Source organism: Pleurodeles waltl, chromosome 1_1 (assembly GCF_031143425.1).
Source record: "Pleurodeles waltl isolate 20211129_DDA chromosome 1_1, aPleWal1.hap1.20221129, whole genome shotgun sequence".
In the NCBI taxonomy this organism is placed as follows: domain Eukaryota; kingdom Metazoa; phylum Chordata; class Amphibia; order Caudata; family Salamandridae; genus Pleurodeles; species Pleurodeles waltl.
Window position 1 is genome coordinate 570,121,178 of NC_090436.1, and position 24,107 is coordinate 570,145,284.

Consider the following 24,107-nt stretch of genomic DNA (forward strand, 5'->3'; position numbering starts at 1 on the left):
CTTGACCACTTGTGGGGACCAGAGAAAGACATAGTTTGGAGGTCCTGTGTCTGGGTTAATTTCGAATTTAATACCTCTTTTCAGCTTATTGAAGGACAAACAGTATGCTAAAAAATATTGAACTGTATGTTAAACCTTGTGAAACGGGTGCTCAAAAAAACAAGAGACAGCTGAATCTGCCTGGTTTCTGCCAGCAAAATAGTACCAAAGGAACGCTGGAACAAGCATTGAACAAGCAATTTATTTTTGACCTTTTATCTAGATTGTTTTACTTGCAACAACCTTGCCTCCCAAGCTGATACTCTCATTGTAAGAAAAACATGTCAATGGAGACCTGATAAATGTCTAGTGGAATAGTGAAAATAAGACAAGTGCAAATAGCAATTTAAATTGTAGCTTTAGTTGCCAGATCATTTAATAAAACATAAAGCCCCCTTCACTATTGGCATTTTTGTGACAACAGAGAAAAATCAAAGCGCTGCTTTGATGATTTTTCTCCATTCCATCTGTTAAAATCTGATAATTTTCTCCTAATTTCTCTTCCACTGCCTTACTCCTCATTTCCTCTTTGTATGTGAGCACTCATTTTTCTGGCCAGTCAGTTACACATTACCCTGGTGAGTAAGAGACCTGGGAAAAGGAAATGTGCAAGAGGACAGAGACATTAAGCGAACAGTTTAGCTAGAGACGTGCAGTAAGGGGAGAAAGCAGTAGAGATAGAGATGGCGAAGAAAGATGAGAGGTAGGGAGAACAATTTAGAAAGTAGAGAATGTTGAGATCACCAGAAAGATAAAAAGAGATAGAAAGAAGCATGCATAGGTAGAGAAAGAGAGAGATATGGGTCACGTTTATGCATGCAGTAGATAGGGACAGAAAAAGGGAGAAGCAAATGTATAGAGAGGCAGAGGTGTACAGTGCTCCAAGGATGAGACAGAGTGTGAGAGAGAAAATGTAGAAAAGGAGGTGAAATAGAAAGATGAAAGGCTGTGAGGGGTAGGTCTAGAAAGATAGATGTGAGGAGAAACAAGGGGGTGTAAGCAAGAGAACAAAATTAGAAGAGCTATGCAAAAATGGGTCAGGTAAAGAGAGCAGTGGGCAAGAGAGAAAGGTAGAGGGAGGGTAAAGGAATAGAATGAAAAATGTAGTGTGAATTGAAAACAGGAAACTGAGAGACATAGGGCCACATTAGATGTTTGGTGGATGGGAAAGCCCGTCTGCCAAACTCTCAACAGGGTGGCCGCCGAAGATAATACAAGTTTCCAGCTAGGTCGGTGGGTGGAAATCTCAGTTTCCGCCCGCCGGCCTTGCGGGAAACAGCCTACAGCATTGTCTCCTGCTTGTAATCGAGCCGGTGGCAATGCTGTAACCAGCAGGGTGCACCAACACCCTCGCAATGTTCACTGTTTGCAAAGTAGACAGTAAACAGTGCGATGGTGCTGGGCAGAGGGGTCCCCTGCTCTCTGCCAGCCTGGTGGAGAACAAGTTCGTAATGTGAGAGAGGGAGAGGGAAAAGGACAGAGAGGGGCTTGGGAGTGATAAAGACTGAGATAGACACATTGAGAGAAACAAAATCGAGTGAGGTATATTGGGTATTATGAGAGATGAAGTAATCAAAAGTGAGGTAGAGAGAGCCAAGAAAGAGAGAGTGTGTAAGCTCAGAATACAGATGGACTACTTTTTGCAAGGAACTAAAATCCAACCTTTGTGCTAGGATGTCTAGATTGGAGGTGTGTCTATGTTGTATTTTTCTCTTTTATTTCTTTCAGTGTCAAGAAGCCTTTTGGTGTTGGTTGCTTTACAAATGCTATTAATCAATCAAAAGTTGTGAAATGTGTATTTCATTCCACTGTTCTTCTTTCATGGAAGGAAGCATAGCAATATCTGGACTAAATGAAGGAGACTTTTATGCAGAAACTTTAATAGCCATTCATAAGGCTCGGTATTGATATTTTTTCTCACTTGTCCTTCTGCATATGTACCTGTTCCTTGGGTGAATGTCTTTGGAGACTGGCTCCCTTACTTCTGTGTAAGTGCAAGAGTCTAGTGTCTCTTTGGAAAAACCACAATGTGATGTAAGCAGTGTTAATTGCTAAGTATAGATTGAGTGGTAATTCATGAGTTGATGATTGCGTGAGCTCCTGCAGGTTTATGACTCCATCTGAATGACGATAAAAGGTAAGAATCTTTCTCAATCATTCAGTCCCATATTTATGGGCTTTGCTTCACAGGGCAGTGCAGGAAGTCACCTTGCTTCACTGCCCTGCATCACAGGGAAAGGGCAGGAATGTTATATATTTATCCAAAATGTCACATTCCTGTCCTTTCCCCCTGTGCTGGCACCATGTTGGCACCCTAGTGCCAATGCAAGCACCCTTGCAGCATGGTGGAAGGATGCATGCATTGCATTCAGTTGTATTTTGTGCAAGAAGGGACATCTTCCTGCACAAAAGCAATCCTGAGAGGTTTTGTGCTCTTTCTATGTGTGCTGCAACACACAGCACACATACACAGAACAACAAATGAAGAGAAATAAACAAATGTCTCCTCATTATGCCTCTCCTGGAGAGGCATATATTTTTGGCTCATTCCCACGTTTACAAGTTCTTGTAAATCTGAGAATGCATCAAAATCAATGGATGTTGCCTGGGAACACCCATACAATACCCATGGACACACATCCCGGGCGCAGAGTTATATAATGCAGTAATTTGAACTGTGTTACATTGCTCAAGATTTATGAACTCACGTTTCATCTCACTTACGGTTTGCATCGCAAGCAACACAAACCAGGCCATAAATATGGCCTTGAATCTTTAAGTGCAAAATAATACATAGAGAGGGCTGTCAGACATTGTCCCAGAGCAGTGATGGCTGATGAATTTTGAAAATGCAGAAGGAAAGGTAGTCGGAAAATGGAGCATGTCTTATTCCCCTAAGAAGTGTTTTCTCAAGAATTATTTGCAAAAATGGGGACATTGGTGTATTATTCAGCACAATTACTACAACATTTGGTTAAATATTAATGAACACTATCCAATGCGTTTGCTGGGCAAGACTTACTGAAACCTTTAAATTATGGTAGAAAAATATGTACCCTTACAGCGAGGTCTTTAAAAATTAATGGGCTACCCAGCTTTATGTATTAGTGACAATTACTGGCCATTCAATGCCACATGGCACACTTTTTTAAAAACAGAGCAGCATGTTTCTTCATTTCACATTTCAAGCTTGCCTATAATTGTTATTCATGTGTTATGACTGCATTACTATTGTATGGAACAGTATGGAAACATCGTAAGTAATACACAGTTTATAATGGAGACTATCTCTGGAGAAATGACCTAGACAAATCTTACAGACTCATACTGTAATGCATGCTTCTACTCAATTACATAAAGATAACGCAACCAGAGAGGTTACACCAACTGTACATGCTGTTCCCTCAGACAGCAATACTCATATCATAAAAAGCTTAAATAATGTTGTCAGATTCTCCTCAAGCGAGCACAGGGCAGGCAAGAATTCACTAGAACCAGCCTTCATAGTTCAGGTCATTTGCCACTAGTGCACTGGGGTTCATCCTTCTATGGTTGTGCACACTGGGTCATATACAACCCTTTCTGCACCTGACCAACAAGGTAGCAAGGGCGACCATTCACAGGCTTCCCACAGAGGTACTGTGGGAGCAAGAGTTCAGAACTAAACTGAAGACCAACAGGCACAATAAAGTATTGTCCAGCCCACTGCTAGCATTTTCAGTAAAAGAACTTTAATCACACATTGTTACAAAATACTACACATTCTAAATGTGGTTCAGTGAGAGGGCTGTATACCCAATACAGGAGCATATAAAATGCAGATATTCTTGTGGTGCCTCCTTTCTCCTCCCTTATCTCTCTTGTGTGTCTCAGGCACAGATATGAGTATAGACATAGGCATAGGCATAGGTGTAATTGTAGGTGTAGGCACAGGTGAGGATCTCTAATAGTTACAATAAAGATTTTACCCATACATCCGTGCTAGCAAATATTAATAACAGTAACTGTTTACCTCTCCTCAAGTTCGGGCACATACTCTCAGTACTGATTACTTTCTCAGTGTAATTGGTGAGACCCAGGTGTGGGCTTCAAACTGTTGAGCCTTGTGCTGGAGGAAGCGGGGGCTGTAGTTCACAGAAGGAGGTCTGACCACTTTAGGATTACTGGTGCTAAGATTTATTGCATGGGGAACTTAAACTTAGAAAAAGGAAAAACAGGCAACCAGAAAACTAGGGAGAATTTTAAAGCTTCAAATTGGTCTCAGATTACTTATCTGTGATTTTCAGTGTAACACAACATCACTGTATGGCACTGCATAAACACAAGTCTTCATTAGGCCTGGGTGGAGCTTGCAGAGCTTAACTCCACAGAGTTACCTAAAAACTCTGAGAGATTCTGTGGAGTTATACGAGTGGCGAAATTCTGATACGTTGTACTGCTCACACTGATTTTTAGCACTAGGAGCTTGTGGCACCTCGCAGTGCACCAGAGGGTGCTACTTCTTTCTGCTGCTTGAGTAGATTTTATACTTGAGCAGCAGCTTTCTCAACGCGAGCTGCAGCTTTTTCAACGAGAGAGTTAGCGACTTGCCACAATCAACCACATTGAGAAATCTCTCCAGAAGTCAGTCTAGCACTCAGTTTTCTCACTCAATTACCAAATTAACATTGGTGAGCCACGTTGAGAAAAACTCTGCCACGCTGCGGTTGGCAGAGGTTTTCTGGAACTCACCGGGAGTGGCACTCCAGTCCTAATCCTCACCGTTGAATACTATTGTAAGAAATTGGGTTTCTGGTTGAAATGGGTGAAACTCTACTCAAGCAGTAGCACAATCCTTGTCAGTGTGAAGTCACAAGTAAACTCCAAAATAACCTATGCTTAACCTTCTGGTAGCTTGGCACAAAGCAGTCAGGGTGAACTTAGAGAACATGGGTATATATGTGACACTTCAAATAGTATTGAAGTGAAACACAACACAACACAAGAATAATCCCAATTCAGAAATATAGATTAAAATGTAATGAATAATGTAAGACCAAAATGACTAACATCCAGTCAGTAGAATCAGAGATATGCAATTTTTAAGATTTAGGTGAAAATAGTGTCAAAAACCACAAAGTGCCAACTGTGGTTACCTGGTCGTGCTAGACCGGGTCAAAGTTACAAGTGCAAGCCATCCGCAGTGGAGTGTGGACTGGCTATGGGGGCCCAGTTGGACTAGTTGAACAAAGTACCTTAAGTTCTGGCTGCATTGTGATGCTGAGTCCCGCATCAAGGATGTGTTGCTCAGCAGAGGTGTTGTGAAATCCTGGTTTAGAAATGTGTCATGCAGTAGCAGTTCCGGCGAGCTGTAATGATGGTGCGAGGTGTGTCATGAAGGGGTGGTTCTGATGTGCTGAGGTGGGTGATGCGTGGTCCTTCCATGGAGATGAGTTGCGCAGTGCCAGTTCCGATGAACTACAGGCTATGATGCTAAGTCCTGCATCGGAATGCGTTGTGCAGTGTTTCCAATGCAGAGGTTTGCAAGGTGATGTGTCATGCTGGGTCAGTTTTGCTGGGATCATAGATGGGTTGGCAAGGCACCTTCAGTCTTACTTCGAATGGTCCAGGACTAGGGTGGCACCACTTGGGAGGACAGGGCCCACAGCTAGCAGAGTCCAGGTGCTGAGATCAAGGTTGTTTGGACATGTTACATCCGTGAGGCACTGATCAAGAAGCCATCCAACTAGCCCTTGGAGTCATCCTGGTGGTCTTGATCCAAGATAAAGGACTGGTCCTTCTAACTTAAGCAGAAGGCCACTAGGGCAGCACAGCAGGGCAGCAGAGTGGCAGTTCTTCTTGCAGCAAGGCTGTGCAGCAGTCCTTCTATTGAGCCTTCCACAGGTCCAGATGTGTACTGAAGAGTTGGACCTTAGTGTCCAATATTTATACCTGATACCCACTTTGAAGTAGGAGCTGCAACTTCCCACTCCCCCCAGATATCAGGCATCTCCTTTCTTCCTGCCCTGGCCCCAGATTCTCTGTGGACACAAAGGTCTAGTGACAAACCCTTTGTGAGTGTGTTCAGGCAAAGCCTTTGTGATGTGGTAGGTGACAGCTCCTCTCCCTTGTTAAGTCTGAGTGTCACCATAAGTTGTGATTTTAAATTCTGAGGCTAGGGACACCAAACATGAAATATCTATCTTGTTCCAGTTGGAACTTATACTTATAAAATGTGATACGGTAATCCCATTCTTAACCTATGGGAGAGATGGGCCTTGAAGTAGTGTAACGAACTGGAGAGTTTTTCACTATCGGGACATGTTAAGCTAAAAAGTACATGTCCTACCTTTTCAGTACTTTACACCCTGTCCTTTGAGTTTTGTAGGGCCCGCCTTAAGGGTGACCTGTATGTATAACAAGCATTAGTAAATGCGTTAAGTTTCACTTACTTGATTAATAATTTGTTTTGGTAATTTGTAGATTGTTAGTAGTTGAGCACTATAAGTTACTGATACTTAGTTAAAGTCTTACCAGTTGTTTATTGAGAAAGGCTATATAGGCCCATATTTATACTCCCTTTGCGCCGGATTAGTGTCATATTGTTTTAACGCTAATCTGGTACAAACTTAAAACCATATTTATATTTTGACACTAAACCTGTCTAGTGTCAAAATTTCAGAGTTTGTGTCATTTTCTGGATGCGTGAAACCACCTTGCGTCAATGAGATGCAGGATAGGCGTTCCCGTCCAAAAAATGACTCAAACAACCGTGCACCATATTTATCCAACTGGGCAAAAATGACGCACGGCTGGGAAGAGGACCCGAAAAATGCAGCAAAGCCCGATTTGCATCATTTTTTAATGCCTGGTTCAGGGCAGGCGTTAAAATGGGGCAAACACACCACTACTCAAGAAAAACTCACACAAGTAACATCATTGCTCAAGAAGGACGACATGGAGGTGCTACTCATGCAGCATGCCAGACGACGCAGAGGACAGGACCAACAGCAGCAGCCACCACCACACCAACGTGGACCCCAAAGGCAACGCAGAAGGCAGGAGAGGCTATTCAGGACCAGGACAATCCTCCTGGGCCTCAGGGAGCAGGATATCATCCAGAGGTACAGACTCAACTGACAAGCCATACAGCAGCTGCTGTGCCAAATTGAGCCACAGCTAACAGCCATCCTGCAGACACCCCACATTATTCCACCGGAGACCAAGCTGCTAGCTGTCCTGAACATGTTGGCAAGTGGCTTGTTTCAAACTACAGGTGGCCTGGTTGCTGGGGTCTCACAGCCCTCATTCTCTGCCTTCCTTCCCAAAGTTCTTGATGCCATCATCTCCCTCACACCCGACCACATCAGCTTTCCCTAATACACAGCAGAAGTAGCAGGAGACCAAACAGGGGATTTACCAAATAAATGGCTTTCCGCATGTGCTTGGTGCCATTGACTGCACACATGTTCGGACTGTACCACCTGCTGCAACCGAGCAGTTATACCGCAACATATAGTACACCCACTCCATCAATGTGCAGGCCATTGTTGATCACCAGGGATTGTTCACCAACATCATGGCAAAGTATCCTGGGAGTGTACATGATTCCTTCATCTTTCACCACAGCACCATCAATCGGCACTTCCAGGACGGACGATATGGCAATGGCCTTCTTGTCGGTAAGTCCAGAAACCTAGTAATATACACACAGGACCCACAAGACATACACCACTACATTGACACGTGGGCAGGAATACACTGAGGTGTGACACTGTTAGTTATGTTTGATATCCTGACCCAATGGGATTAACACCTATGGACCAATGACGGCTGCCAATAACAATAGATGCGACTCTAGAGCCACAAGGGACCAATTTAAAACCACACAGTGACAATGACATGGCCTGCACTGGCAGTACAACTTGGAAGATTAACCATTCAATATCACATAAGGTCACAATGTCAATCCCACACCCTTCCAAGCAATATGTACTGTGTAAGGGGTGTGCAATATGTGTTGCTGCAGGTCAAAGACCATGAGACACATAGCATGATGATGCTGACTCAAATGAAGGTGACATGGAATTACTGAGGCCGTACCAACATTTCACATCATTCCTGGGGTGACGTTGCCATCTAGCAATAAGGAAGTGGACTGTTCCATGAAAACATGTTGATGTGACACTAATGCAAAGTGCACACTGCTGCACAGACTGAAAGAGACAATCCCCATCTACATAACAGATGTACAGGGAGATGGACCTTCCTACACAAATACATCCTCCTACACACTCAAGTCAGCCAGCTCACCTGGAGCAAGTGCAGTAGTGTAGGTGCACGGTTGCACATGAGCCAACTGGCAGAGGGAACAAAAAAGGTTTGCATAGAACTAGTCACACATGGGACAATTGTGCATTGTCAATACTGAAAACCTCAGTGCTGCCAACACATGGAAATGTGTTGTGCATTGTCACCCAGCCTAATCAAAGGGCCTCACTGTTAAATTTCATCTGCAATGACATATGTCTAATTGGATGGGAGCTCCAGGCCATGTAGTGCAACCATGTTACCACCACAGTGGAATCTATTGTGTGTGTGGAAGTATCATGTCACCTCCAGTGAAAGCACACTAAAACATCTTGCTCATTACATAACGCATGGGAAATACACACTGAACTGCAAATTTGAAAATATACCAGAGATATCAGGTCAATTAGCCAAAAACAACTTTTTCAAGTCAAACAACCCAATGCAGAAAGATCCTCACAGAAGCCCAGGAACCCACACAATACCACAAACACATATGAGTCACAGATGACACAAGATAACAACTGCCATGCGAAATGACATTCCTGGTGCAGACAACAACAAAATACTTACTCTTATTTTCTCTTTCAGCTGATCAGGGTTATGGCATCCAGCCATGAATCATGACCCCATTTGCCAATCCAAGCACAGCAGCAGAGCGTGCCTATAATGAGGCACATCGGAGGACATGCAGCATAGTTGTACATACTTTTGGCATCCTGAAGTCCAGATTCAGGTGCCTGGACATAACCGGAGGCAGCCTCCTATATTCCCCAGAAATGGTCTGCAAGATCATTTTGACCTGTGCCATCGTGCACAACATTTGTGTTAGGAAGAACATTCCCTTATATGAACCTGAACAACAACTGCCTGAAGAGGAGGAGGAGGCGGATGCTGTCCGGGAAAAGGAGGGGGAACATCCTAACACAGCTGCAGGAATGCATCGCAGACACCAGCTAGTTCAAACCTTTTTTCAACAATAGTCACTATCAACACATTTTTACGATATGGAATTAAACACCTCACTTTATGACTCAATCATGCTCTGGGTAATTATTTATGCATCACATGTTCTCTAGGAATCAGATTATATACCTCAGGGAGCATTGCAGAGAGACAAATTTGACTACTTCTGATGCAACATCACATTTGATGGGCATGAATGTACAGCATACATCACACACAGTTTGTATGAAAAACATCTTGTCTATTTCACATTTTAAGGGCAAATTCATAGGAGCACAGCTATGGGAGACATCCATGTTGCCAACATGGTCTATTGCAGCATATGACACCGAACTAAAACACCATCAATCATAAGGTAAAAAAGTGCATCATACATGAGGCAGTGGATGTGAAATAGCATTGGTAACAGGAATGTATGTCCAGACCCTTGACATCGGTAAGTGTGACATCAGCTATCTCTGCAAGGAGCATGTGTGACAAGAAGTGCATCAATCTTGAAAACGTCCCAGGTTAGCAAGCAATGCTCACAAGACATGCCCTGTGCACTCCATCCCAGGAATAAGTCCTGCCACTGCCATATTTTAAGTGTCTGTCGACCCTTCTCTAGGGCGCGCTGTAAATGGACTATCTGTACCCTGGGAATCATCATCTATGCTCACCCAGACTCCCAATCTGACTCCTGTGTGCTTCCCTTTTCAGTATGGCATGCCATAGTTAAACTTCATCAGCCTGTATGGACTTCAGGTCCCATAATGCACTGCGTGGTAGTCAGTAAGACCTATAATCTTCTGTCCATTGCTTCCCATGGGAAAAGTCAGGTTGGCCCCTTATACTGGAGTCTCTCCTCCAGGACTTGTGAGAGACTGAAGTTGCACACGCCTGTGAGCCCTCTCCTGCAGCCCAGCCATTTGACTCTGCCCTGGCCTTGCTGCTGCCTGGAACTGCTTAGAAGCTGCCATTCCCTGAAGCTCATTGTTGTGCATTGGAGTATAATTCATTTGTGTACCAGAGCCCTTGTTGGATTGTGTTGCAGTGCTGAGTACACCTGAAACTGCTCTTTGTTTTCACAGTGTTGTTCCCGCTTGTTCCAGTCAGACTCTGCTCCCTGTTTTTCTGCCATGTTCATGTTTGTTCCTGACAGAGCCTGCTTCCTGTTAGCCAGACTGGTTCAGTCTTTACATTAACCAGAGCCGTTCCTTGCGCCAACATTTGCCTCATAGTTGGTTTCCATGCCCTCCATTTCCTCTTGGGGTACTGTGTCTGGTAAGTCTACGATCAGTCCTTAACTGTATAGAATGGTTTAAATTGGTTTTTTTTTTGTACCAGGAAATGTTTTCCAGGAGGCGAATCCAGCTCCATCCTTTGTCTGGTTTTGCATGTATTCATTAGTGCCAAACAGTGACAGTACTCTACAGCTGTATTCCTGGATTTGGTACTGTGCCTCCAGCCCAACAAACAAGGGCGAGTAATGTGTATAAAAGGACAATACATGTTTGTGCCCTGATGGTCCAGCCACAGATTCACGTCTGCCGCCACCTTTCGATGGGGCTTGTGGTGGCTAGCTGTGAGGTTAATCTGCACAGAGGCACTGATATTCCCTGTTGCTGTGGGAAGTTCAGAGCCCTACCCAGTATACAAATGTAGTGATGAAACCTGCATGTTTATCTATTACTGATCCATAACATATTTGAGCACAACAAGATTGCTCTGTCGTCACTCTTCTGTAATTTCTGCTGTACCATAGCTACCCTATCCCCTTATATGCCTTTAGCTGATCTTTGGCTCTATGTAAAATCTGCTTTGAAAGATACTTTGTTAACTCAAGGATTGGCTCTACAGACTCCTGACTAGACCTGCACGTAACCGTTACACTATGGCCGCACACTTGAACTGGACACTTTTCTGCAATGAACCACTGCAAATATGTGAACTCATGCAGCCTGGGCTGCTGGTCTACCACAGCCATAGGAGGAACATAGGTCATTTACATTAGTCAAACTGTGGTGTACAAAACAATGTTATGATTGCATTTGAGGCTCTTTGTCGCAAGCACTGTACCTACCAAACATATTCAAATGTCTGACTCATGGGTAGTATACACACAAGTGACCATGAAGTGGTAGTCAACAATTCATGTCATGTGAGGTGTAACATATCTGACATAGCACTCATCAGTCATCCTCGATCTTTCCTGTGTTTGTCATGGGAAATGTATTGTCCCCAATGTCAAGCAACTACACACAGCAAAAGAGGCAACTGATATTACAAAGACATCTCATTACTGTTGAACCTCAGTGATTGGCAGCTGATGGTGATACCCATTTGTAACACATTCATACATGAACATTATGCCAAATGTATTGCATGCCGTTCCAACAGAAGCACACAAATAGTTTTAACAGTCAATTCACACACAAAACACACAGGACATGATTCATATTTTTGTAGCGTAGCCTTGCTGTCCTCTATTGATGCAACACCTGCACAAACTTAAAATTTCCATTTTAATTCTCAAAGTTTGCGCTGCTGTTATGCCATTTAAGAAAGCTAATCCTGCACAATGAGTAATTTGGGCTGCAGTAGCATGGTCTGCCACATATGGCCAAACACTAGAACACACACTGCAGGTCATACCATCCTATCTTTGTCTAGTTATAGGCTGCATGCCTGTTAAAATATGAAACATGAAGCCAAAACACAGTTTGAGTCAGAAATATTGACGAAAACGTGTAAAAAACGGATGCAAATGCTGAATATAAATCAATACCTCCCTAGCGTTAATTCCACCAGCGCACCCCAAGCATGCAGATATCCATTGAAAATGTTTTGAATTATGAATGCGTGGGTTTTTGACGCATATGCGTCAAAAAATTTGACACAAACTGCATAAGAGTCAAAAATGTACATGCAAGATAGATGAGACAGGAAGTGATGTAATAGGATATCCTGTTTCCAGAAATGATTCAGTGGGTGTACCTTCACTTTCACTCTTCAGTCTGTGATTTTTCTAGGCTGTGTGGCTGTGTGTTGGATTGCTTCTCTGTGGATTTTGTAATTTTGTCTCCTGTGTGGTCTATATTTTGTCTTTTGGTGTTTAGTAACTGTATTTTGTACCTGTGTAAGTGTTTTTGTGTCTTTTATTGTAGTTAGATTTGTATTTGTACTGTTGGGGGTCTGTTTGTGGGTAGGATTAGTTGGGGTAGTTTTGGGCCTTAATAGGGTTATATAAGTTTCTTTTTTCTACCTACTTTCCCTGTTTTTCCCTATTTACTTTCATAAATAGTGTTTTGCATGATGTCGGAAGGGCACGGCTGGGACGCATGTGTGAGGAGGAGCTTTGGGCATTTGTGTGGCTGGTGTGCTTCTTCCCCCCATGATGTTGGAGGCTGGGGGCCGTGTGATACAGGGGTGTCACACAGAGGCAAGATGGCTGCGGTGGGCAAAGGGGCTGTTCCACCTGAGGAGGATTTTTAACACCGCACACAATGAGCACCAGCAGAAGCATCGCTGGGCAGACCTGGTGGCCCGAAAGCAGGACCTGCTGGACCACCTGGGTGTGGTGATTGGTGGCCCTGTTGGTGAGTATCAAATTGACAAATGTGTACAGTTCAATGCTCTGGAGTGACAGTAGCAGATGTCATGACATGCTGCATGCAATGTTTGTGGGCATGTGGAATGCAAGTTGAACAAACTGTAAGTGTACCAGCAATGTGATGTATTACACATGGTAATACATGGTAACAATGCAGTCCACAGTTTTGTTGAGCCATGCCTGAACAGTATTTAGGGCCATGTGTACCAAGCTCTTCATAACCTTCACTATTGTCTTAGGCCCATATTTCTACTTTTTTAGCGCAACATTTGCATCATTTCCTGACGCAAAAGTAGTGCAAACTTTCAACATACACATATTTGTTTGCAAATTTGCGCTGTTTCTGAGTCAAAATATTATGCAAATGCGGCACTAAAAAATTATACATCTGGACCTACGTTCACTGTATCCATGTGTTTACATCAGGACAAATAATCATTCACATGGAAAAACCCAAATGGGCCATTATGCTACCAGATTGCACTATCACAAAACAGGGTCTTCTAGTGGCATTTAGGATTAGGTGTTAAAATCCTATCATTGAGTAGCAGGCCCCTATGACATTTTTTTCTTGGGCACAGTTGCTGGGACTGAGCTATTGCAGTTACCATCTGTGTCACATTGGTGCCAACCCATTTTCAAAAGGGAAAGGGTCAGCATGGGATCCCTCCTCTTTGTGAATGCATGGTCACAAACTATTTCTGAGCATGAAGTTGTGCAAGGGACCACTGACTGCTTCCATAATACTATTTTGGTGATGAAATAGGTTGTTAAATTACTTTCTGTACACCCCTGCGGAAATTTTGCTGCATTTCAACAAATGTAACCATCTCAATATGAAGGCAGTCACAGACATGGTGGTCTGCTGAGCTCAGCAGGCCAGCATTCCTGTGAGTGACGCCATTCCCAAGGGGTTTTCAAATAGACACCTACCTCATCATGATTGAAGAGGTAGGTCATTTGCTACCCCATTTTTCATTTACAAACAGTGCCATTTAGGGTGTTCTACCTCTGATCATCCAACTTGCTAATTGTTAGTTGCTGAATCTTGCAATGTGTGATTCACAATACCTGATATAGGTACACATGGCCCTGAGTGACACATCTCAGGTGCAATGACTACACCTGTGCCCATACATTCTGTCAATGATGATCAACTAAGACACTGTCAGCATACATTATTTTTCAGTTTTGGAACAGAAAAGTGGCCCATCCATGTTTAGCGCTACATTGTCATCATTTCACACACAGGGTCCCTGCCAGCATGTTGTCATAGGGGGCATATACAGCTTAGGGGACACTGCCAATGGGACATATGTAACCTACATACAATACTGGCATACCTATAATGGAACACTGAAAGCACAGTAATTCCTGACAGCAAATCAACCCACATGTCCATTACACAGTTACTCATTGTCCCTTGATACACAAGCCACAATACCTGAGTCACTGGTATTGCAGTGCACCGGGAACGTGGCTTTGCATTTGTCACCCAATAACAGATGATGAAATGGAGTACCATCTGGAATGGATTAGCCACAAAAGTGTGTAGTCAGGTTTGGCACCACATGATTGTTAGGGCCAGTACATGTGTGCATATGTGTGTCTATCACTCACTGGAGTGACAGTGTCAATACAAGTTTGCAGTGGTATGTCTGTTGGAGTGTCTACATGCCTGATGTGCAGCTCTATCATATAAAATGTCACACACTGAGATTTATTGCTCCCACGTTTGTACAGTGATCAGACATTGAGCATATATCTTGCTTCCATGTTTTACGGTGGATCAGCCCCCTACACCATTGGTGAAGTGGCTCGATTTGAGGACCTAGACGTATCCAGTAAGTGTGAAAATGCTTGTCCTGTGTTGTGTTTGCAGCTGTTGTGTGATTGACTCTTGTGTGTTGAACTCATTGCAAGATATGATGAGCTGGCATGTGATCTGATATGTGACTTGACTGGAGGTTGACATTGTGTTCCATGGAACAGTTAGACATTCACTGGCAGAGAGTCATATAGTGCTGCACAATAGGCATGGGTAGGTGAACAAGGTGAGTTGTAGCCACATGTATGCCCACAATTGATTTGGAGGTGGCCAGTGTCATAATTAAGTCAGCAAGTCATATCTTAATTCACACAAAACAGTGATGCATCAGTTTTACACACAAACTTGTGCATTCCTGTAATGTAATGAACATTGTTGGAAAATGGGTTATTGGTACGGGCAGGTAAGTACCTACACTTAGCAGTAGGCCACTAACCTCCACTTAGGTCCAGTTAGGTCTCAGTAAATTAAACCCAGCTGAACCCTTGGTAGCTTGACAACGAGCGACAAGGCTTAACTTAGGAGACAGAGTGTAAAGCATTCAAATATCACAAAACAGTAATTAAATAAAACACAGAAAACAGTTTAAAAATCCAAAACCAATTTATAAAAATAGATTATATTTTTATCTTTAAAATGACACAAAAAAGAAGATAATCGGATAAGGGGAACCAGAGGTATGAATTTCTAAAGAAATATTGTTTTTTTTAGCGCCTAGAAACAAAAAGCGCCAATCGGGTCATCTGGTTGCACCTTAACCGGGGCAAAGTCAAAGTTTAAGGCCAACCGCGAAGGAGCCCGGCTCGGCTACAGGCTGCGGGAGGCCTCGGTCAAAAGTTTACCTTCGCACTTAGTTGTTTTTATGAAGATTTTCTTCAGCGGGACGAACCTGCCAGTCCAATCCGTCCTCCTGGAACCCTTCTCCGGATACGCGTCGCAAGAATCCTGGGTGGAGATTTCTACTTTCGGAATTAGTCGGTTTTTTTCGAGGTGAAAATCCTTCGACCAGGGTAAACCTGGATCTTGATCCGACATCCTTGGAGCCCTCCTCGGATACGCTGGCTGGGAGGTCCCAGTCAACTTTGTACGTTCGGACTTAGTCTCTTTTTGGGAGATTTTCTTCACCAGGACGAACCCACAAATTAGGCCATGTCGCGGTTGAGGCAAGCCGGTTAGAGTTGCCGCGGCAGGTCGGTCCCTCTATGGAGCTTTTTTTCAAAAGTTCTCCAAACTTCTCCAAACTTCTGGGTCTTCTCCCAGATGTTCTTTTAAGGTTCTTTTGGGGACCACAGCTCACCCCAAGGGTCCAGAAGCTCTGAGATGATCCTTGGGGGTGTGGACTACAAGTCCCAGAATGCACCTGGCGCAAACTCGTTTTTGGCCACTGGGCAGTGGTCAGCTGGTTTATTTCTTCAGGTGTTGGTGCAGGGGACTCTGGTTAGCAATTTCTCACCTGTAGCAAACAGGGAGTCCCTTCCTGAACCAGTTGAAGCCAGGCAAAGTCTGTCTTGTGGTGAAGCCCAAGTGTGCAGCTGGTGCAGTCCTTCAGAGTGCAGGTTCCAGGTGTAGGCCAGGGGTCCAGCAGGGCAGTCCTTCTTCTTCTGTAGTTCTTCCTGGTAGGGATGTGGTATTGATCCGAGGTGTTGGTGCAGGTCTGCCAGTTTTATCCTTGCTCCTGGGTGAAAAACAGGGGGGTCCTGGTTCTCCAATCAGGGGCAGGTTCCTTCCCCCTGTGATGAACACTTCCAGGGAAGTGTGGCAAAAATCAATCCCAGGAGGCAACGTTCCTCAAAAATCCATCATGGCTATAAGTGATTTTTGAAGGTTACATCTGGCTGAGCCCACCCACTGGTGTGGCTACAAATCATAAACACACCCCTCTCCACCCCTCTCCTAATCTAATCAAGGGGGCACCTAGTTGTCAGGGGTTGCAGGATGTGGGGTGTTGCTGGGTTGTTACAAATGTCCTTCTCTGCCTTTGAAGATCAGTTTGGCATCCCTCCCGCTTCCTGCCTCATCATCTGCTGAGGGTAGATTCCCTCCCACAGGCACATCTCTTTGTGTGAAGCCAGGCCACTTCACACATCATCAAGGCAGCCTGGCCAGGCTGCCAAAGGCTGACCAATCAGAGCACAACAGCAAAAACAATGCAGGGCTGAAATTGGCAACTTTTCAGCTAAAGTTTAAAACTCTTTACCTGTACAAGTTATATTAAATCCCACAACTGAAAGTTGTGGGATTTATTATAACAATTAATTTGATACTAAACTCTTTGTATCTGTCACTTTTAAAATTAATATAAAGTCTCCCCATTCTAGCCTATGAAGGCCATTCACTACAATGAGGGAAAAACGAATTTGGCTGTTTTTACCTCACCAGGGCTTATAAAACTATTTTCCCTGCTTATAGTTACATGGCACCCAGCCCTGGGGGCACATAGGGCACACCTTAGGGGTGACTTATATGTAAAAATAAGGTAGTTTAAGACTTTGGAACTACTTTTAATTCCAAAGTCGAATATGCATATAACTTTAATTAAAAAGCAGCAAGCAAGGCAGGCCTGCCTTTAAAATTACACTGGGCACCTCAGCAGTGCACCTATGGGTGCACCACCTATGCTGTGGTCCCTAAACCTACATGCCCTACCATATACTAGGGACTTATAGGTAGGTTGACTTAGCCAATTATAATTATCCTAATTTGCATACTGGTTTTTCATAGAGCACAGGCCCTGGGACTGATTAGCAGTACCCAGGGCACCATCAGAGGCAGGAAAACACTAGCCAAAAGTGGAAAATGGGGGCAAAAAGTTAGGGGGCCTCTGCAATCAGCCCTGTTTACTCACAAACATGTAGGACTTTATGGGTGACTGTCCCCCACATCTAGCCCCACATGTTGTACTCCATTTACGTGGCACTTAAGTAGTATGTTATAGGTGTGCATGCAGGTAAAGGCCAGTTTTGGGCTTGCATCTATGTGGGTGATTTAGGAAATGTGTCAGTGAGATCTGATGTTGATGTTTGTCCACAAATGGAAAGATGAATGTAGATGTGATTGACCAATGGTTGACTCACTCCTAGTTGGCAGGCCTCCTTACCTGTGTTACATTAACTAAATCCATGTACAGCTGGACAAAGCTTCGTGGTTGTCCTTGACGTTTGAAAAAATGTATTGCATGCCCATCCCCCCTGAGGCACAGGGTTAGGGGGAGAAAATATATGTAGCTAGGGCACTGTGGGTGGTGAAGTCCCTCACACACTGTTGTAGTCCTTGCAGTAGTGATTGTTGGACTTGCATGATCTGCAGATGTCATCATGCACATGCGCATCCCCTCAAGGCTGGCTGCCATATTTTGCATCCCTACCCACACCTCCATGGCCAGCTCCCGCTGGACTTCCACAACTGTCCTCTCAAAGGTGGTCCCAGTGTCATCAGAGTCCTCAGCTTTGTTTGAGCTGGCAGGTCGTACTATTGGGGTGGTGGGTGGGTCCTCTGTGATGGCTGCTACATCTGTGCTCCTCCTTGCAACTGAAGGAGGGGTCTGGAGGGTTCCCAGGACTTCTTGGAGGGTTTCCTGGCTAATGGTTGTCAGCTCATCATCCATGTCAGGGTAGTCCAGGACAGGCATATCCACAGGAGAGCCATCGTCCTCTGCAATGAGATATTGTACAATTCGTGTGTCTGTGTTGTGGCAGTTGTAATGTGACGTCACTGACTTCCTATTAGTGGAACATTGTAATCTGGGTTCCTGTTTATTGTTCCTGTCATTACTATTAGCTTTCTCACAGGCATATGCCCCACCTGCATGTCACATGTAGTGTGGGAAGTTTGGGGAATTGTCTGTGTCACATCCTCTAGGTGTAGGTTCTGTCCAAATTGTGTGTTGCCACCTTCTTGTCCTACTCAACCCGCCCTCTACTACCATTAGCATGATGAGGCCTTGCAATGCCTTTTGGTGTTCTGATGCCACTTGCACCACTTGCACCACAAATAACAATATGGGACTGACCCAGTCTATGATATTTCACATACACCTATACGTTGCTGAAACTTAGCACATACCATGGATTGCATTGGCATGACAGGATACAGGTGTCAGAATTGGTAGTGTGTCATGTTGATGTTTGCAAATGTGTGCTACATTGCATTGCACTGATTGGCTTGGCAGAGTTCCATTTCCTCTTATGACTGTGTGGGTGTGTTTCACTAGCTACACATATATGTCCTTCCCCTTAATGCTGTTGTCTTAGCAGTATGACAGTTGAGATGCTGCAAGGTGGCATTGCAGCTATTGTAACACAGGCACGAGGTAGACCCTGGAATGGGCAGCATGGGTATGACATTACTGCTGTGTACCCTCGTATCTAAACAGGGTCCCTGAGCTAGATACAGAGAGTAACACACAGGGAAGCAATACTATGAGTATAACGTAGTTTACTCTCCATTAACATAGCAAACATAGGAATGGAAATCTTAAATTCAAATATACAACATACAATATATTTCAATTTAGATATTTATTATATCTAATTAAACATTCAGTTCGCACATAATATAATCAACATAGAATCAACCCAAAAAATATAATACAACCCCCTAACCTAAATGAAACATACATATATGGAAACATAAATAACATACCAGTAAATACGCAAAAATAAACAAATAACACAGAACCAACAAGATCACAAAATAGTATACATACAAATTTACAACCGCCTCATACATGAGAGGATATTTAAACAGCACAATAAAGTTACTGCTTTGATGCTACAATTATGCGTTGTAGTTTGGATTGTATAAAATTCAACATAATAACAGCCAATTCTAGGTTATAATTTCCTGATTCAAATTCTCGTGTTACAGGCCTGATGGTAGCCAATCCTGGTCAGGGCTTCAAATTTGCCAATTTCAAACACTTCATACCAATGTTCAAGACATGCCAATTTACAAGCCGACGCGCGTTTCGGTGAGTGAAGAAAAATATAAATACACCTTCATCAGGACTTTATGATTCAGTATAATTGGCATACGTACATCTTGTAATCTGCCTATCAAAGAAACATCAAAATTATTCATTACAATTCTTTGCATAGGGGGAAGGCTCGAATCATGTCAGATTTGCAACCAGACCAACTCAAGTGACTTAATTAAGAAAAAACACCGATAAAGTGCCCAAAGTCAAAAATCTATAAAACCAATGCTTAATAAAGGTAAATAAATCTAAAGATCCAAGGAAAGCACCATTAGTGTCCAGCAAAATACTAGATAAAGTGCAGAAATAGAATCACCTATAGCATAAAAGTGTTGGATTACCACCGAGAGAATCTTGTCAAGAATAGTAAAAGACTAGTTTGTTTATATTAAAATAAGATAAAATACCTTAGATATGAAAGAACTGAGATATCCCTTACAGGCTGGATTAAACACTCTCCAACTTCAAATTTGTAGTCCAAAATGAAGGACTAACACATGGATATAGCTAAATGAAGCTATGCTTTCTCACTCTAAAAGCAAACATAATGAAATCATTAGCTTGCACAGGGCAGGAAAGTCCACAGGATAGAAAAGAAAAAATCTGCTCATATGTACAATCGCTAACTACAGACTTACCTACAAGTTCACATGGTTTAAAAAACGTAATCCACAGGGGAAACCCACAAGGATACCAAACTTGTAGGGAACAACTTGCTAACTGCAAGGGAACAGGGGGGAGTCATGAGCCAGATAGAAATGACACAATCCAGACGGTATAAAATAATTCAATCCACAAAGGTTCAGCAAAGCTAGCCTACCAGTATCAGCAGGATCCAGGACATATGACCAGCACGATGATCTCTCGAGGAGCAATAACCCGTACTTCCCCAGCTGCCTCCTATTTAAACCAAATCACCACAGGTGATGCGATGAACATAGAAACAGGCCCGTAGGGGCCATCTAAGGAAATGGTCAAACATGCACCATCTTAAAACCGTCAAAACAGCATGAAATATGCCAAAATCTACAGAGAATGAGAGGTACAATCAAACTGTAGAGTCATAGCCATATAGTAGTGGCAAAAGGAAATAACCAAAAATAAAAAATAAAAAATAATGGCCAGTTCTAAATCAAACCAAAGAGTAGATATCACTTACCAGCACGCCCAAAACAGTGGGCGCCATCTTGGAACGTCAAAGTACAGGGTACTTGTTGGACCTGGCTTTCTGACAGGGACATCCCCAAACTTTTTGCCTCCTTCCTCCTATTTTTTCTGACCTGTTGTTGTTGGCTTTTGACCTCTGAGCACTTTACCACTGCTAACCAGTGCTAAAGTGCATATGCTCTCTGTGTAAATTGTACTATTGATTGGTTTATCCATGATTGACTATTTAATTTACCTGTAAGTCCCTATTAGAGTGCACTACATGTGCCTAGGGCATGTAGATTAAATGCTACTAGGGGGCCTGCAGCACTGGTTGTGCCACCCACCTCAGTAGCCCCTTAACCTTGTCTCAGGCCTGCCATTGCAAGGCCTGTGTGTGCAGTTTCACTGCCACTTCGACTTGGCATTTAAAAGTACTTGCCAAGCCTAGAACTCCCCTTTTTCTACATATAAGTCATCCCTAATGTGTGCCCTAGGTAACCCCTAGAGCAGGGTGCTGTGTAGGTAAAAGGCAGGACATGTACCTGTGTAGTTATATGTCCTGGTAGTGTAAAACTCCTAAATTCGTTTTTACACTACTGTGAGGCCTGCTCCCTTCATAGGCTAACATTGGGGCTGCCCTCATACACTGTTGAAGTGGCAGCTGCTGATCTGAAAGGAGCAGGAAGGTCATATTTAGTATGGCCAGAATGGTAATCTAAAATCCTGCTGACTGGTGAAGTCGGATTTGATATTACTATTCTAGAAATGCCACTTTTAGAAAGTGAGCATTTCTTTGCACTAAAAACTTGTTGTGCCCTTCAATCCACGTCTGGCTAGGTTTAGTTGACAGCTCCTTGTGCATTCACTCAGACACACCCCAAACACAGGGTACTCAGCCTCACTTGCATACATCTGCATTTTGAATGGGTCTTCCTGGGCTGGGAGGGTGGAGGGCCTGCCCTCACACAAAGGACTGCCACACCCCCTACTGGGACTCTGGCAGACAGGATTGAGCTGAAAGGGAACTTGGTGCATTTCTTAGAGACTCTTTGAAATCACCCCCACTTCAAAGGCACAACTTAGTATAAAACAGGGCCTCTGCCCTACCTCATCAGACACTTGCTGGAGAAGAAACCGGAACCAGAAACTACATCCTGCCAAGAAGAACTGCCTGGCTGCTCAAAGGACTCACCTGTCTGCTTTCTCCAAAGGACTGCTGTCTTGCTGTTGCCCTGCTGCCTTGCTGAACTCTTGTCTGGCTGTGAAAGTGCTCTCCAAGGGCTTGGATAGAGCTTGCCTCCTGTTCCTTGAAGTCTCAGGACCAAAAAGACTTCTGCCTTTCACGTGGACGCTCCGTGCGCCGAAAATTTCGACGCACAGCTTGTTTCGCGGCGAGAAAAACGCCACACACCGACGCTGATCAACGCGACGCCCTCGGGACGATCGAGATTTCGACGCACAACCTCGCAAGGACAAAGCCGCCCGACTTCCAAGGAGAAATCGACGCGACGCCTACCGTGAGTGCGAAACTTTGACGCACGGCCTCGCAAGGACAACGCCGCCCGACTTCCAAGGAGAAATCGACGCGACACCTGCCGTGAGACCAAAATTTCGACGCACGGCCTCGCAAGGACAACGCCGCCCGACTTCCAAGGAGAAATCGACGCGACGCCTACCGTGAGATCGAAACTTCGACGCGCAGCCCCGCAGAACGACGCGCAGCCGGAAAATAAGCAGGAGAATCCACGCACAGACCCGGGACATCTGGTAATCCTCGCGATCCACAAAAAGAGACGGTCTGCGCGCCGGAAAACGACGCCCGACTTCCCCGCGTGGAAAAGAACGACGCAAGTCTGTGTGTGCTGAGCGGAAAACGACGCACACACCCCTTTTTCCACGCATCTCTTCTCCTGTGGCCCTCTGAGGAGATTTCCCACCAGAAACCAGGTACTCTGTGCTTGAAAGACACTTTATTGCTTTTTAAAGACTCAAAGACACTTAATATCACTTTTCAGTGATATCTTTACAAATTCGTATTGCAACTTTGATCGTTTTGACCTACAATTACCCAGATAAATATTATATATTTTTCTAAATACTGTGTGGTGTATTTTTGTGGTGTTATGCTATGGTGTTGTATGATTTATTGCACAAATGCTTTACACATTGCCTTCTAAGTTAAGCCTGACTGCTCGTGCCAAGCTACCGGAGGGTGAGCACAGGCTGATTTTGGATTGTGTGTGACTTACCCTGACTAGAGTGAGGGTTCTTGCTTGGACAGAGGGCAACCTAACTGCCAACCAAAAACCCCATTTCTAACATTGGTGATCAGCGGTGAGGATAGGACTTGTGTTTGTGCAGTGACATACAGTAGCTAAGTATTTCACTACCTACCCACAGTTGAAGGTCAACTTGATTTTTTATCTCTTTTTTGACTTTTGGTCTCTGATGTCCTCCTGGATATACTATTGATATTTTGGACTTTGGATTTTGGTTTTTGCTGGTAAGATCCTATCAGAATGGGATCGCTTACCTACTTATTCTTTTTGCCTACTGACCACCTCACTAAGGCTGACCTAAGGAAGCTTTGCAGAGAATGTGGCCTTCCTGTAGCAAAGAGATCTACTAAAGCAGAGATGCTACGTGCCTACATAGTCTGGGAGGAAGACAGATGGGCAGAAAGAGAGGCAGCAAGAAACCAAATGACTAAGTACCCCTCAGAGGAGGAGGAGGACGACTCAGATGAGGAAAGAGACCCAGTGAAAAAAGAATGGCTCATGGCTCAAGCACGGTGGATGGAAGAGCTAGATGAGTTTATTGAAAGGGCTGAGGCAGCAAGTCTCTTAGCCCTGGAAGAAGAAAAGATTGCAGCTCAAGAGCTGAGCTGTAAAGAGCTGAAACTGGAGGCCGGAAGGGCTGAGTCCAGTTCAGATGGTGGCAGCAAAAATCTTGCATCTAGTACTGCTGAAGAAGGGCACAAGCCCAGAGATGTGGTACCCAACTTGAAGAAGAGAGTTGACACACCCCAGGCGGTTCAAGGGTATGAGGTAGTTCCCGTTATGCACAGGGTCCCTGAGAAGGATTGGGGAACTGGCACAGGGAGTCATATTCCTACTGGGGGGAGGGACACTTTACTGACTCTAGCAGAGAGTGACAGAGAAAAGGGTTCCCCCCTGGTGGACGTCCTAGATATCGAGTGTAGAGACATCCCAGAAGAGTTTGGGTTGAGTGTCAGGGACAGTCAGATACTGTCTCACCAGTCTCAGGAG